Consider the following 17,531-nt stretch of genomic DNA (forward strand, 5'->3'; position numbering starts at 1 on the left):
AGATTTGATCATATTTTGAGAATCAGTTGCCTCAATATGCTTTAAGAACTGCATTTCATATTATCAACACTCATAAGCCATATACAGCAGGGAGGAGCTTTCAGTACTGACCCACAGATAACAGGATGTTTCACTAATCCACTGCAGGGGCACTACTAACAGGACTCATTATATATCGTATTTCTGTCACCTTGCTGTATAGCACCTATTATGTTACTTCATAATGGAATTTACTCAATTCATAATGTTAATTCCACCATCAACACACCTAAAAGACACTCTGGAAACTATGGCCCTATCAACTTTCAGTTCATTTTCACAAGTTATATTATAGCAATTGACAGCAAGAAGTCTTAAGTAGAGAGCCGAGTTGGTTGTTTAAATAGAAACTTGATGAATGTATACTTGGGAAGAAACGAAATAATTTTTCTGACTACGCCAACCATTAAAGCAGCAGATACTAACAAAATAACTTGCATGATATAGTTTTTTTATAATCACACGTTACTCTTTGGGGGTAGGGAAGAAGTATGTGCTCTTTAAAATGATACAGATTTTTGGTGGTTGGTGCAAAAGACACTAGAGACCGAAATCTTTAAAATTAGTTAACAGCACCTACTCTTACATAAACTATTGTTTGACATATTATTCATTTTTACCAGTTTAATGGAAAAAATAAACTGTTAATATGAAGACCTGCAAAGAATCACAAACTGTTACTACAGAATATTGCATGCAGAATATCTAAACACGTATTCTAACAACTGAATCCCAAGTCACAGTGAATTCAGAATGCCAGCTGTATGCACACTTATACAGCTGCTCAGGTGTGAAAAAGAAAATGCATGTTTTGAAAAATTACAGTAATGTGTAAGGATGTGTCTGCATTGCCACCTGTTTGCACTGGCATGGAAAGTAGAAATAGCTCACTAATTAAAGTGTCTCTAAGTCAATATTATCCCCCTTTTCAGGCATATATATGTATGTGTATATATATTTTTTTATATATGTATGAAAAAATATTCATTCAACTCTCTACATGGGAAATGGAATACACTATGAGATTAGAGGTGGGAAAATGCTAAAGAATATGCACAAAGTATGAGATTCCCAATCTGCAAAGCTACAATACTGTGTTCTGAAGGAAAAAGGTAATACATAATACATTCATACTAAAGCTAGGGAACTGCAGAAGAATCAAGCATTTTCTCAAAGTATTTGAAGATTACTGTACTACAAAAAATACAACAGTAATGCACACACAGGCAAATGCTACTTTACAACAAATGCATAACACCAAGAAAGAAAAAAAAAGCTAACACTGAATGCTATGTAGAATAGATAGTGAATGATAATTATATCTTCCCCAAAATTGAGTCAACAGCACTCATTGCTGTACAACCAAAACAAAGGAGGGCAGAGGATGGGGAAACAAAAATCAGCAAATCAAAGTAATACTCTATGTTAAAATTGAATTTTAGTTGGGTAAATATTGCTTTTAGCTGTCATTTTTGGGCAATTGAGGTATTTTACAATCATCCAAGCAATAGCTGCTTCTCTTCACAAAGATCTAAAGGTATGGACAAAGAACTGAAAGTAATTCTAAGCTATAGTCAATGTAAAAGTAAGTCATTTATCCCAATAAGCACTCCACAAGAAAAGTACAAACTCATTCTAGTTATTCATAAAATTCCGTTGAATCAGACATTACCTGGAACCTCAAAACCTTACCACAGCTGATGTTCTACCAGTGATCAAGATGACCAAAATGAGGATAAAAAAAACACGTTTCATCACAGAATCCTTAAGGGACCAATGTTAAGCTATTATATCCATCAATAAGTTAATGAGCTGTTTGCTCTTACAGGAGAAATACATCCATCTCTACAAAAAGGAATTAAATTTCACTGAAAATAAACAACTCAGAGGTGATGATGAAAAAAAGAAATGGAATAACTTTTTGAGTTCTGTGTGATTTTAGAAACTGGCAAATATTACGCTCTTTTTCTGTCCACCAAGACCAGTTTAATATCTCACTAACATCTCCCTACTGAAACATTTTCTATAGCTGACATTTTCTCAAACACCAAGAGCCTTAGGGGTGACACAGTTTCTCAGTCATGATTGTAATAGGATGACACAGCTGTTGCCATTTACAGATATACGTATAATTTACTGTTATGATAAGAGTGCGTGTGCTTGAACTGGAGATCTGAGCATGCAGAAAGAAAAGAATTTTTTAAAAAAATAGTAATTCCTTTTCAGAGGAACTTTCAATTTCAAGCATTTGTCACACTTCTACTTCAAACACACAATGCAGAGTTAAGGTGCAATAAGAAAATAGCATCTACTCCTTATATGGCTTACTCAGAAATGCAAGCAAACTTAACAGGGGGTTTTAGAAAAGCAAGAAGAAATGAGATTAAAATAAATTTCTCAGTTCATGAACTTCAGTTTACAAAAACACATTAAAAACTCAAAAGACAAACTGTTCAGAAGTTAAAATGCTGCACTCCCTTGAAGGTCTTCTTTCCTAGGATCTTTCTGCAGTCCCAGTGGTTTGCAGACAGTTCTAAACTGTCTGAAGTAGATCATAAGGTATGCCATACACTTGTACCTATTCTAAAAATTGTAGGCCATTTGCAGTGAGAAACCCTTCAGCACTAGGCACTGTGCATACACACAGTAGAAGACAGCTCTCACCCGAAGGAGCTTGTACCTTTAACACAAATACAGAGAAAGCAGGTGAAGTATTCACCTAAAGATAAGGGCCAGGACATAAAGCTCAAGAGTCTTAAAAAAGGTTCCAGAAGAAGTTTCTGAAATGGATCTCAGGATCATGTGACTCCTTCCAATACCTACCTTTTCTTACTGGCCAGATTGGTTTTGGAATATAGAATAGCTCTCACCCCACTCTACCACAAGTTTTATTTAACTTTCTGCTCAGATTTAAGGGAAGACTTCTGTAGTCCCTCGGCGCAGCTACTGCAATACCAAATTTGAGCTGGACAGCAAACAAAGCAAATTAAAACAAAGAACAAAAATTTCCATTAACTTAACAAATTATACACACTCACAGCAAAAAAGGCCAACACCATCAGAGCCTCTATTAGGAAGAACATTGACTACATGTCAAGGGAGATGATCCTTCCCTTCTGCTCTACACTGGTGAAGCCACATCTGGAGTACTGAGTCCAGCTCTGAGGTCCCCAGTACAAGAAAGATATGGACTTACTGGAGCCAGTCCAGTTCAGGGCCACAAAGGTGAAGGGACTGAAGCATCTGTCACATGAAGAAGGCCAAGAGAGCTGGGACTGTTCAGTCTGGAGAAGAGAAAGCTTACAGAGAATGTGGTGAAGGGAGGGAATGAAGAGGGAGACAAGACTAGTGCCCAAAGGCAAGGAGGCAATGGACACAAATTCAAACACATGAAGTTTCATCTGAACACAAGAAAACACTTTTTTCACTGTGAAGTTAGTCAAATACTGGAACAGGTTGCCCAGATATGTTGTGGAGTCTCCATCCAGGAGACATTCATGGTGCTGAGCAACTTCCTCTAGCTGATCCTGCTTGAGTAGAGGGCTTGGACTAGATGATCTCAAGAGGTCCCTTCCAACCTCAATGATTCTGCACTTCTCTGATATTAGTATACTGTAGTTATCATCCAGCTCAGACCCCACTCTATGTACTTAATTCTTAGCAGATTCATTTTGATTCACAACAGAACTGCCAGATGTTTCGCAATTAATCATGGGTATGATCATTTTTATTCTCTTTTAAAGTATGGCCAGCTAAACTAATTATTTTATAGTTAAATATAGTAAATGATCTTCTAAAATACATACTTAAAAAAAATAAACAAGCAATTTTCCACTGATCCACAATAACACTTCTGCTTTCTCACGCTTTCACATCTAGATCCTGATCCCAGTAACCCCTTTGCAAATTTAGATTAACCAAGACCTAGAAGTACATCTTGTGGTAATAGCTTCAAAAGTTCTGTAATAACTTTTAATTCAAGCAGAATTACTCATTTTTTCTTCATGTTTAGTCTTTTGTTTTTTCATGCTCTTTCTCAGTAGGGAAAAGGCAGCTAACGAAGTAACTATCTTACACTCAAGTCTGGGGAAGAGAGATTCTCCTCACAGAAGGTATCACCTCCTTTCTTAAATCTTCCCAGACTGCAGTCACCTGGGAATTGAAGACCCCCTACACAGACAGTAAGTTTCCGATTATGAGAGCGCAAGATTTTTTTGCCAGAGTGGAACAGAACGCCATTATAACCACACTAAACATTAAAGTGCTATTTCTGAGCATCAAAAACTGGCAAAAATTGTAACGTCTGTTTAATATTTCTGAGGTAAGAGACACAATGGCTGTATAAAGAGAACACCAATGTATTTCAGAAGTAGAGAGCTATCATTAAAATCTTCTGTTAATGACAGTGTATAGAGTACTGCATAAAACAAAAGTCCTGACAGCGTTGCAAAGCCAAATGCTCATGAGTTAAGAAACATTATTGGCATTTATGTTGTTTCAGTGCCTCTAATTTAGTCCTCGCACAAAACACACATACTACCCAACCACATTATTATATTGTTTCCCTAGAGGCCTTTTTCATTCTCTGCATAGGATAGACCTGCTCTGCAGATGATCTGGCACTGAGCGAGTTGATAAATTAATGATCAATTCCAGAAAACGAGATATGGCCATGTATTTGCTCCTCAGCTTTTCAAATTTATTCCTACCACTACCACAAAACACAACACATAGAATAATGCATTGCCTTCAGCCCTCGTTTGATTACTCAACATACGGCACATTCACTTAAACTTTTTGCCAATACATGTGAACTTTACATATGTTATTCAGGAAATGAATAAACTAGAATGCTCAGGATTTAATATCTAACACATGAGTAGGTGCACATAACACAGAGGGTCCAGCATACAAAGTTCATCTGATCCTTAGTTCCAGACACCTTTTAAGTCAAAGAGTATATTGTCAGGCTGAATAAATTCAGCAGACTCCTCCTCCTCTTCTTCCCCTCATTGTTACTGTCAAGAAATCACGTCATCTCTGTCATTGTCGGAAGTGACATCTGGCTCTGTAGCAGTAGATTTAGATCTTAGAGGATGTCACTGAATTGGGATGATGTGTCTCAGCGTTCACCTCACAGTGCCAGCTCTTCTACATGCACAGTACTGAGACTGGCTTGCACACGGCGAGAAGCATTAGCTAGCCTGATCTTGTGTGCCAAACAAATACTGAAGTGACGTCTGGTTAGATATCCAACTGTAATCACAACAAAACTAGGCTAAAAGCTGCAGTTTTGACATCACAAGAGGGGGATGTTCTCAGAGTAACTTCTAGGCCTCCAAGATCAACACCTCAAAACCACGCAATGACAAGTTTCTAGTAACTTGCATATTACTCTTACTCCTTACAGAAGGGGAAAAAAAAAAGCGCTCCTTTTCAGGTACAAACAATGACTGGCCAAGCAGAAAGACGGTGAAACACAAGAGCAATTTCAAGCCCAATGAATCTTGAGGAACCTTCCTAACAAGCAACTGTATCTTCAATTTTTAAAATTTGCTAAGTAACTAATTTGGAAATCATTTATACATATAAAAAGCATGACATTTTTATGCAACATTACTATTATGGACTATCTTTCCCTTTGATGCAGAAAACAGTTTATCTGAAGACATTATAATACTAGAGATGTTAGAAAAAACATAAAGAACAAAATTTAAGGAGAGAAAATCTAAAAATGAGCGGTCCATCACTCTTACCATTCAAAGTAATGTTGCTCATAGTAATTTCAAGAGGCAGATGTCACGTACCTCTGGCTTTCTTGTACAGAGAAGACACAAAATTCACACATTTATAGGACTTAAAGTAGAAAGAATATCTTAATGCACAGCTACCAAATATAAATATCCTTTTTATAAAAAAATAAACCCAAAACTTCTTGTTCTATGCAATTCAGTATTTAGAATAACATTTTTCAGCAGTATTCACCAAATCTACTGCATATTCAGAGCCGATGTTACATATATATATACAGTTTCTCACACCACACCTACAGTTTACACAGAGCTTTTGTTCCCTGAAAATTGCAGAAAAAGATGAAAGGTGATATTTATCTTGCTAAAATAAAAGCACGCTGTCTCAAAGAACTTTCCCCTTCCTGTGTGCATCTGTTCCAGCACAATGCCTACATCCACATGTATGCCAACTTTACATATAATTGATCAAATAGTATGGGTTTTGGACTGATCCCTCTCATCTCCTAACTGGACAGAAGCAGCCCAGAGCTGTGTCTCACTCTGCTGGTTGAGGCACTGTTGCTTCTTTTCAGTGCTGAATTCCACAGGGATAACGATGCTCACATAGCGGCTCTCTTCCACAGGCTACTCTGCTTGCAGAACAGGAGGGAGAAAGCAAAAGAATACATATGAAACCGGCACATTCTGAGAGACTGGGAAGGAAAATCCAGAAGACGACAAGCACATCTACTAAGTTGCTCTAAAACCACAGCGGAGCAACAGAAATGCTTTAGATAAATCTTCCAACCTTTTCACCTAACGCTTCATTTCCATCACCTCCTCATAGTAAGTGTCTGTTGGGGTTCAAACTAATCCTTCACACTTCATTTGCTGTTTATAGAGACTGCGACTGTAGCTTTACATTACAGCGAGCTGGCACTTCCATTATAAACTTACACTTTTTTGGTTCAGCTAATTGTACAGGGGGGAAATCATTCCAGATTGAAATAAGAAACATATGCACCTAGCTACCCTTCCCAGTATTTGAAACATTTACAGATGATTAATTTGTGTTCAGGAGTACTGTTTGTCTGTCACAAACTGGTTTTTGACAACAAATTAATTCAGTTTTGGAGTTCCAAGTCACAAAAGAAAAACTCTGGTTATACAGCACAAACCACGCATCTGCTGTAAGCTTGACTGTTATTTCACATTCACTCAAAAATACCAATTTGTTTCATACTCACTTAAAATACCTACAATTTATGTAGATACTAGCAGCCTTCATGTTATTATCTGTTCTTCCACAGTCAGTCAAAATCTGGCAAAAAGAACAAAGACCAAAACCCCCAAGGGAAGTGTCCATATAATTTGACGGGAAGGTTATGGTATGTGCATGCCTAACAGGGACCAAAGCTGTACCACCATGGGGTAGGCTGATGCATACTGGTAGGATGATGCACACATTGCAATGATAATGTAACCACAACCCAGAAGTCACTTTTTTCCCCACTAACTAATCAATCATCCCTAAAGAAAAGAAATTTCTTTTATTCTCTGTACTCCAGAACAGAAGTTGGAACATATGAAAATTTGAAGACAGATGAAATAAGACAATACTGGCAGGGAAATAAAACTGTCAGTGCACAGTGCAACAGACCAAGAGGAACACACAAAACATTTTCCTCATGTTCCTGAAGTTTTGAAGTTTTCCACTGACTGAAGTAATGCCTCTTAGTCAGCAAAATGAGAAAATAATTGGTACTTATGCACCAGGTACGTAATTTGTATGTATTAATGGTTTAAAAAATGAGAGAAAATGTAAAAATATCTATCCTACAAATGTAGTTCTATGATTTCAAGATACAGAAGTGTAACGTCACTGGTTTCCATTTGCATGAATCCTCGATGTATCAAGTGGATACTAAGGAAAATATGCTGCATTTGTGAAATTCCAACAATTGTTCTTCACCTACTTTGAGTTTTCTCACTTTCATGTTACTTACATACTCAATACCACCATCACTGTATTTACATTTCTAAAAGGTCCATTACTTCAAAACTCAACTAGTGGTCTTACACTTACTCCTGTACATAGTCCATTTTCACTTTACGAAAAGGAATGTGCAGGAAAACATATATACACTCTAGAACTAAAAATACACAAGCAATAAAAATCACTATTGGTATTTTTTAGTTTCAATCTTAAAAATATGTATTTATGTCATATGTATCTTCAGATTTCAAACCTATCTTCAAGAAGGTCTTAGGACTACAATACTGATTATTTTTTTTCCCCACTGTTTTTCCAATATAGCTCCTATATTACTTAAAAATAGCTGAACATATGGTTGCATGTATGTTACAGCAAGTGAAAACATGCCTTCTGATTTCCATTACTTTGGGTAGTCTTCTGTAAGAGGAACCTACTGCGCCACTGTCAGCAATTAGTTATGTACAAGTGTAATAAAATATCAAAGTCTTAACTGATGCTCAGGAAGTCAAAAGATTTGGACATCAGTGGGAGAAAAAAAAAATAAAAACACTAAAAGTCCCTTACCAATGACTACCTTCAGACCTTAGGGAGTGCAAACAAACGCAGGCGTATCAACTCCATACAGTCAATGGGGAGTGAGGGTAATCCCTCTCTGAATGTGGTAGATCGCAGAACCTGGTTTGAACATGCTGGTAGGACTGGTGCCATCATTTTGCACATGACACTGACCTACTGAATGCTGGCTCTCTTGTTTGTTTCATGAATAAAGTTTCTGGCAATATTTATTTATATTATTTGGTCAAATAAGAGACACCTCTTTATTAAATAAGAGGAACCTCTTATGCTCCCTGTTATCCTCTGGAATGCAGGCCAAGGAGTATTTACATACTGAGCAGTCTGCGTGGCTGGTGGTAACTGCTCACAGCCCCTTTTTCAAGAAGAGAACTATTAGCAGTATCAAGATCATTAAAAAAACCTAGAAAGTGAGGTACCTTGATACTCTGGGCTAGAGACTATCAGCTAGTGCACTTAAACAAGTAGCCTTCCAGCAAGCTATTCTATAATGATTTGTCTTCAGTAAGAAACTCAGAATTCTGAGTTCAGATCACAGAAATGAGAAAAGTATATGGTGAAAACTGAACATAAATTTGCTGTCAGATTGAGAGCGAGGACAGAGAAGTGCAAGATCAAATCTTTGTCCTACTGCATGTCTGTCCTAACTATTTTCTCTCAGATACAGAAAAATACCACAGCAAATGACGTAAATGTAAAATAATGAGGTAAACGTGCTTCTGTCCATTAGGAAGTGAAATCATGTGTTAAATACATTAAATTCTTGTGTTGCCTGAGTTTCATGATTAGACTGCTATAGCTCATAAGTAGGTGTCCACCTACAGCATTTCACGTTATTCTGCTGTCAGAAAGCTACCTATGGCTTTGCTACGCTTGTTCTTACAGTAAAGACATGACTTTAGTCAGCCTAGGAATATGTAAAGTCTCTTCTATCGCTCAAGTTACATATTGGGGAAATCATGGGATGTTAACACTGCATACCAGAATCCAAGTACTGAATTCCCTGGCTTAGCAATGAAACATTTGCCAGCCATAAATTTAAGTCACCTGCAAGAAAAATAATGGGGAAAAAGAAAAGAAAAAAAATGATTAATGAACAGGTAGTGCTGTCAGGCAGAAATTGTGGCATTGGAACTACAGAACTGTGAGGAGGAGATAATTTTATTTAATCAGGAGAGCTCTTTGATGTGACACAGGAAAGGGAGTACTTGTACACTGACAGTAATTGTTTTTTCTTCATTTAATGTGAGGTTGAAAAAATGAAGTAATGAAGGATCCAATACTAGATCAGATAATTTACAGACTTGATAAGGTTATTGACAGCATCCAGACCTTTCATATTTCATAATGTTCTTACTGCTACACTTGCATTAACTGGATGTTGAAAAGCTCAATATACACAATACACAGCAAAACACTACGAACACAGGAGAACAGAAGCAGACTATCTTAAACTATTACTTTCTTAAGCCCACCAAAAATATCCGAGATTAAGCCTGCAAAAAGAGCAAACTATTGGAATAATGGTAATTCAAGACTGGCATCTCAGAACCAAAAAAAAAAGAAATAACCTTCCATGCTTTTTTTAATAATCAAATTTAAGTAGAATTAACATAATTTTAACCCCTTTTCAACCTACCTTTCTCATAGCAATCAGCCCTTGGGTTACCAGGTCCCATCCAGTCTGGTGAGGGTACTGAACACTGTCAACTCTATTTAAAGCCTGGAGGAGTCAAAAATATCTCTGCTTCAGATCAGGTCCTTATTTTTGTTACAGGTAATTGACATTTGCTTTCGTTCAGGGGCTCAGTCATCTCTTCCCATCTATTTGCCTAGCGATGTTTTGCAAACAGCAAGTTAGTTTGTTTACTTAGTTGCATGTTTGTTAAAACATCTGTAAATAGGAACAGTAGTTGAGACTTTAGTTTCACTTAAAACACAGGGTTGAGCACTCTGCACTGCAGTCCTCTACAGCAGCTTCCCCACCCCCAGAGCTACCTTTAGAGAACAACAGAATTTACAATTCTTTAAGGCACGAGGCCATCACACGGGCAGAACCATCGAGGTGACATCGGAGGAGCAAACACGTCACTTTCCAAACAGAATTAGTGTGGCTACTGAACAAGAAATGTTAGATTAGCTAAAAGACCAATTCTGGAATACCTCTATGAAATAATGAATATCAGTGCTCATTAACTATACACACACACACACACACAGAGTCTTCCACATTTACCTGGACAAAATGAAAGCACAGAGACCAGCTTCAGGGCAGGTAAGACTGCACTGGGGAAGGGATCTGCAGCAAAAAGGGCCGATAAAAAGCTCTCTCTTTTTGGAGAGCTGGGCAAAGAGGAACCTAATGAGGTTCAACAAGAATAAGTGCAGAGTCCTGCACCTCGGAAGGAATAATAAAATGCACCAGTACAGGTTAGGAGGCGATCTGCTAGAGAGCAGCTCCATGGAGAAGGACCTTGGAGTCCTGGTGGACAACAAGTTATCCATGGGACAGCAATGTGCCCTTGTGGCCAAAAAGGCCAATGGTATCCTGGGGTGCATTAAGAAGAGTGTGTCCAGCAGACCGAGGGAGGTCCTCCTCCCCCTCTAACTCTACCCTGGTGAGACCTCACCTGGAGTATTGTGTTCAGTTCTGGGCTCCCCAGTTCAAGAGGGACAGAGGTCTACTGGAGAGAGTCCAACGGAGGGCTATGAGGATGATTAAGGGACTGGAACACCTGCCTTATGAGGAAAGGTTGAGAGACCTGGGGCTTTTTAGTACAGAGAAGAGAGGACAGAGGGGATCTGATTAATGTGTATAAATATATGAGGGCTGGGTGTCAAGAGGAAAGGTGCAACCTCTTTTCACTTGTGCCCTGTGATAGAACAAGGGGCAATGGATGCAAGCTAGAGCACTGGAAGTTCAACCTCAACATGAGGAAGAACTTCTTTAAGGGTTACAGAGCACTGGAACAAGCTCCCCAGAGAGGTTGCGGAGTCTCCTTCTCTGGAGACTTTCAAGACCCATCCGAATGCATTCCTGTGTAACCTGCCCTAGATTGGTCCTGCTCTGGCAGGGGGTTTGGATTTGATGATCTCCAGAGGTCCCTTCCAACCCCTAACGTTTTATGATTCTATGATTCTTTGGGGCCTTCCTACTAACCTCCTAAAGAGTTATACATTTGGTATAGATATCTGTCGAGTAATGCCTTAAAACTTACACTGCATGAAGCTTGTGCCTCCTTTCTCTCTCCTTCTCTCGCACACCAAGGAATATGAGGTAAGGGCAGCAGCAGCTCTTCCCCATTTACTTGCTGAACTCTGAAACAATCCTTCCTCCCTGTGCAGTGCCTACAAATATTTTTAATAGTATTTCTACAAGTCTGCCTACAAGTATCAAGGGTTTCTTAATGAAGTTATGCAGAGAACAGTTATGGCCTTTCCCTTTATGGCAAATGAGGTCACAGTGGTATAGCCCAGTAAAAGTATGAGGTTCTTGGTAGAAAACCTTGGTTTTCTCTTGTTAAATACGACAAGAGAATCACAAAACATTATATAAGGGGAAAAAATAAAAGCTACACCAACACTTGGCCCAAAAGGTAAAAAAAAAAACACAAAAAACACCACAAAAAAAAAAGGGGGGTGGGGAAGAGAGAGATAAAGAATTACAGAAAGGAAAAGGAACTTATTTCCAGGACCAAAAACCATTCCGTACAATGTACTACTGACATATTTTTAACCTTGACACTTTCATTAGTCTGTGACATATATTAACTAACGATGAACAGCAGAACATGATATGATTAATTACTAGCAGTGCAGTATTAAACTCATTAGGTTATACTGCTAATACCACCCTCAGCAAGAACAAACTTGATGGGAATTTACATATTTTTACACACTTCTGAATTCGTCAGACCTGAGCCTTAACCCACATATTCAGTATCAATGGAGCAACAACACTTAACATTCATTAAGGTTATCAACGTAAGGCAACATAGAATTGTATTGTAAAAAATCAAGATACATTCATCAAAAAGCCATACGCAAACGTTAATCTGAATTCTCTGGTACAAAGATTAGACCTTCCCATATTGAAGGCATAACAAATACTAATGGATTAAGGAAAGACTTGGCAGATGGGCATTACTACCAGGGAACACCACCACCAGATGCCATGCTCCTAACATTTTCAAACTGATTCTTCCACTGCTTTCTGTTGCACAAGGAGATACTAAATTCTGAAAGCCACAAAAAGGTGAAACATGACATTGTCTGCTATAGCATCAAATCCACCATAACACACCTCAGTCCCTCCCCTCTCTTATCTACAGCCAAAAGGAAAAGGAAGTAGACAAAGCAGCAGCTCTTCCCCATTTACTTGTTCAACTCTGATACAAACCTCCTTCTGTGTGCAGCATATATAGGTACCACCAACCACTTCTTAATGAAGTTATTTGGAGAAGAATTACATTGCTTTCCCTTATGTCAAACAGAGCTACAGTAGAACAGCCTGGTAGCAGTAAGAAAGCTCTTTTACATCCCCAAGAAAGCTGGAGGACTGAAGACTACAAAATATAATGACTTAAGGACACATTTAGGAATATCTATTGTCTCTTGATTAGTTAGCCACTCTTCTATTTCATTTCACTTTTATGCCTGCTATGCTCCTTCTGGCCCTCGTACGAATATCATGCGCAAAAGAGCTCCCTTTAAAAAAGGTTGAAGAAAAATTTCCAGATTTTCTTTCCTTTGCTACTTCAAAAACACCCCTCTGATGGTTTCTCCAGGGAGATCACATATACCCTTTATTCTTTTAAAATCCACAATCATCCTGTCACACACTACATCTGCTAATTCAGAGTTAAACTTGACATTTGAGATCAGTAAAGTCATGCTACTAGGTATCTTGGTCATACCAATAAAAATAAAGTTTTGTTTCTTTTTTTCAGAGGTGTGGTAGAAGGGAGAAGAGGGAAGAAAGGCTTTGTAGATATTTTATTGAATAAGAATGATATTTTTTTTTTCCCCTATAAATTCTTTACTTCAGAAATTGAACTACAGAAGAGAACAATTTTACAAGAACTGCATGCTTTGGTTCTGACTATATTCTTTCTTCTTCCTTCACATGTTGTCTTTCTAAAAGATACACGTAAAATTTCATTCATCTTTTATTATAATATGCTTGCTTTATGTATGCCAGCTTCCTAATGAGCTGGCACATTAGTCATATGCAATCAAGGTATTAACCTAATTCAGGTTTAAAATATTATCAAGATGTTTTACAAATTGGCTCGGTATTTAACTATTCAACCTACATTTATAAAGTACCTTTCATAACGAGAATAGCAAGGCATTGTACAAAGAGGGAAAAAAAAATCCAGCAACAGAAGAAGAGCTCTGCCAAGCTGCCTGAAACACCTGAGATACCAGTTGTGTACTCATCTAGTTTTTCAACACAGTCACAGAACTGCTAATCCAATACCCTGGGCAGAGAATTTCAAGCCCTAGAGAACAGATGACAAGGGCTCCAGCACCTGACATCTTCAATTTGCATTTGGAGATGATTAATAAATCACAATCTATTAAATACACTGCACAGGATGACATGTGGAGGAAATGAAAGTTAGCTCAGCAGGACTAAAGTCGTGAAAGATCTTAAAGATTAAAAGTAAAATGCGAAGTGAAAACTTTAGCAGAAGGCAATGTATTTATGGAGTGACTGAAACATACTCCTCAACTGGGAATTAACCAGAAGCACTGATGTGTTTAGTCCTCGAACTGTTAAAAAAACTGCTAACTGCTAAGAGAAATAATTTATCCTTGTGTGTATACTGATTAAATCCCTTTAACCTAGGTAACAGTAGTTACCTAACTGTCTGTGAAATCAATTGCTGTTCCCTTTCAGACTCACTTCAGACATGAAATGCAGAAAAGCTCTACTGTTAAGACCATCAGCTGCCACTCTTGTTAATGACTGAGAGCATATGAACTCTTCTTTCACCATCAGAAATGGCCCATCAGGTTCAGTTTTAGGCACATTCAGAAAAACATTTTTCAGAATCTGAGTTTTAGTCTGGAAATTAACATACCTTGTAAAGCCAGATCAGTTATGCAAATCCAGCCATTCTGGTTCAGCTGCCTCTGACACTTCATTTCAACCAATGCCGCAGGGAGTGAAGATGAATGTCACCTCTATAGGACACTGGATGATGCTGAAAGGCACCCAGGTTTTCACTGTGACACCAGGGATGAGTAAGTGATAGTATTATGCTCTGCAGCATTTTCACTATCATGTTCTCTTTATGTCAGAGGTATAATTTTCCACTTTAGTTCTAACTGCAGGAGGTGATAGATACCAGAATGAAAAATCTATTAAGGTTCCATATTAAATTACTTACCACATACTAAAAGAACGGTGATATTTGGTCAGGATATTCATGTTGCCCCACCTCTTGTTTTAATCATGGAGACCATAAACACTTAGTTTAGAAATAAGATATTTAAGGTAAGTAAGAAACTTCAGAATTCCTGAAGATTGAATTTTATGTTTGTTAGGTAGCGTATTGATCAGAAAACCAAATGTTGCAGCATGTTGAGACAAATAATGTATCTGCTCATACCATTGATATGAAGGGAAATAGTCATCCATTGTAATCATTGCAACCTCTAATCTCTGAAATACCTTTCTTTCCCCAATGTTGTTCCAGGAGATTTTTATAATCTTAATGAAGCTAAAGAAAATGGGTTTATCTTATGAGATCAAAATGTTGCTTCTACGTATTTTGTTTTCCTGATCATCTGATTTTTACTCTGTTTCTTGTTTCATATAAAATTATTTCATCCACTGACATTCATAAGCAAGATTAGCATTAATATTTCCAATTTAATATTTAACTGTGTACATTTGTAAAGATATATGGCTGTCATAAAACAGCAGTAAGTTATCCAGGGATTGAGTCAATACCCGATGAATCCAATTGAAGACTGCCACTGATTCTGACCAGCTTTGGACCAGACCCTAGCAGAGATTTTACAACTTTTAAAATTCCTGGCTTCATTCTAATGCTGCTCACACAGCGTATTTAGTATAAACGTTGCCTCTGGGGAAACTGCTCTTTGTAATGCCTTCCAAATAATGAAGCACTTTGAAGCTTCAATAAAAATTATGGGTTTATAACAAAATAATTAGTGACTATAACATGCAGATCATTGGAAAAACAGGAAACCAAAAAAATTAAAAGTTAATTTTAAAGCCTCATCTGCAGGACTAAAATTAAATTTGAGCTTAAGAGCACAAATAATCCTCCTACCTGAGCAGGGAAAATGGCTACCACACATTTTATAGGACTTTCTGTAATAATGCTTTGACTAACTTCCTTTCTTTTTTGCTTTGTTTTCTTACCAGCAAATATTAGATATATGAAGAGCTGTAAGAAAGTAACAGCTGAGCAGACACGAGGTGTCATTCACAAACCTAGGTATGGTATGTTACCTTGTACTTTCACAGATACAAGAGTTTGGGTCATTCAGTCTAAAACTGTACTTTAACTTTTCTTCCCAAAATAAACATTCTCTTCCCCAAATAAACATTTTCTTCCTTTGCACAACCAGGCATCACCTAGTTTGAGAAATTCCATGATACCCTAATTATACCATATGCAACTAGTAGCTGTAGTGTTCTGACACATGCTCAGCTGGTCAAAAACGCAGAATACATCTGGCTAGTAAAAACCAAAACCAGATATTGATCTGTTTTGTTTCACTTTTGTGTTAGTAACTATAGCGCTAAAAGGAAAAGCTCAATAGGTTCATCCTTTTAGAGGACTACAAGGTCTGAAGAACCATGCCCTTGTTAATTTTCAGATGTATCTGCTATTTGATCTGGTTCCCCTTCCCTGATTTGTTTTTTCATAAAGCTTTAGTATAGAGGAAAATAAATCATGCCTGAAACTTTTTCTTTTTTTTTGGGGGGGGGGAGGGCAGGGAGGAGAGGTGGGGTGGGAGAATACCAAAAGATAGTTGCAAAGATTTTAAGCTATTCCTTGAGAGTACATGAAGATATTCACATGAATATTATCTGTGCAGGGCTTGCTTATTTTCAAGATCCTTTACTAAATCCAGGCTGTAGGAGGTCAGCACTGAGCTGAAACTTTGGGAAAACACTATGCATTTCTGTAAGAACATAGAAATATATTTGATAAAATTTAGAATCATCATAGCTTGTAAAGCTGTGAAAAGCTAAATTTATCACAAAAAGAACAAGAAACATGCAATTAAATTTAACAGCCCAAGATTCCTACATGTACCTATATATTGGAAATTAGCCTCAAAAAGACGAGTTTGAAGGAATCAATTCCTTAAAGAAAACCTTGCATTCTTTTACTCCTCCTTGTAATTATGTACTGCAGATGAATATCCCTTGAAAACATTGGCTGGGTGTTGCTGAAGCCCTCAAAATAAAAGTTTAAGTCACACATGGCCTTTGCACTCACCACCTTCTTAGGAGTTAATTTCATCTCTAACAGTCAGGTACCAGCTTAACAGTCCACTCAGTCCACTATTACCTGTAATATTCCAGTTCAGCATGTGTGTAATTAAGAAAAGTTAATTTTTATACACAGAATGATTGAGCTGTCGATGTAACTTAGAAAGCTCTACAAAATAACCTGTTTTAAATATTTAGTCACTTTCCAAGAAGATGAGCATTATCTGACTCTTCAATTTGCATAAGGAACGAACTGTGCAGCTTTATATGTCCTATAATCACATCGCAAAGCTAAACACATCATAAGCACCAAGTAATGTGACATTTGCTAGGTGTACTGTAAAAACACTTATTTTGTAGATAACAGTACCGTGTGCCTAGTAAGTAAGTATAAAACTAGTCTAAATTATTAACATGCAAGCTGCTGTTGTTCTGGTTGCCGTTAATCATATATGTTCCTTTTTCATACCTTGTTCTTACATGAATAATGCATAACTCCAGCACATAAATCCATGTGACTGTCTCTTTGTCATTGCAGCACCTGTTACTTTTTTTTTTGGAGCCAGGGTTCTAGCGATATGTAAATAGCAAGCAAGCACCTACACGCATCGAAATTCATAGGGATTCACATTCAGGAATATAATGCAACATTGGTTTTCATTCCTTTTCACTTCCCATTGGTGTTCATGTAACCCATGAAATAATA

This window comes from Nyctibius grandis, chromosome 2 (assembly GCF_013368605.1).
Source record: "Nyctibius grandis isolate bNycGra1 chromosome 2, bNycGra1.pri, whole genome shotgun sequence".
Lineage (NCBI taxonomy): Eukaryota > Metazoa > Chordata > Aves > Nyctibiiformes > Nyctibiidae > Nyctibius > Nyctibius grandis.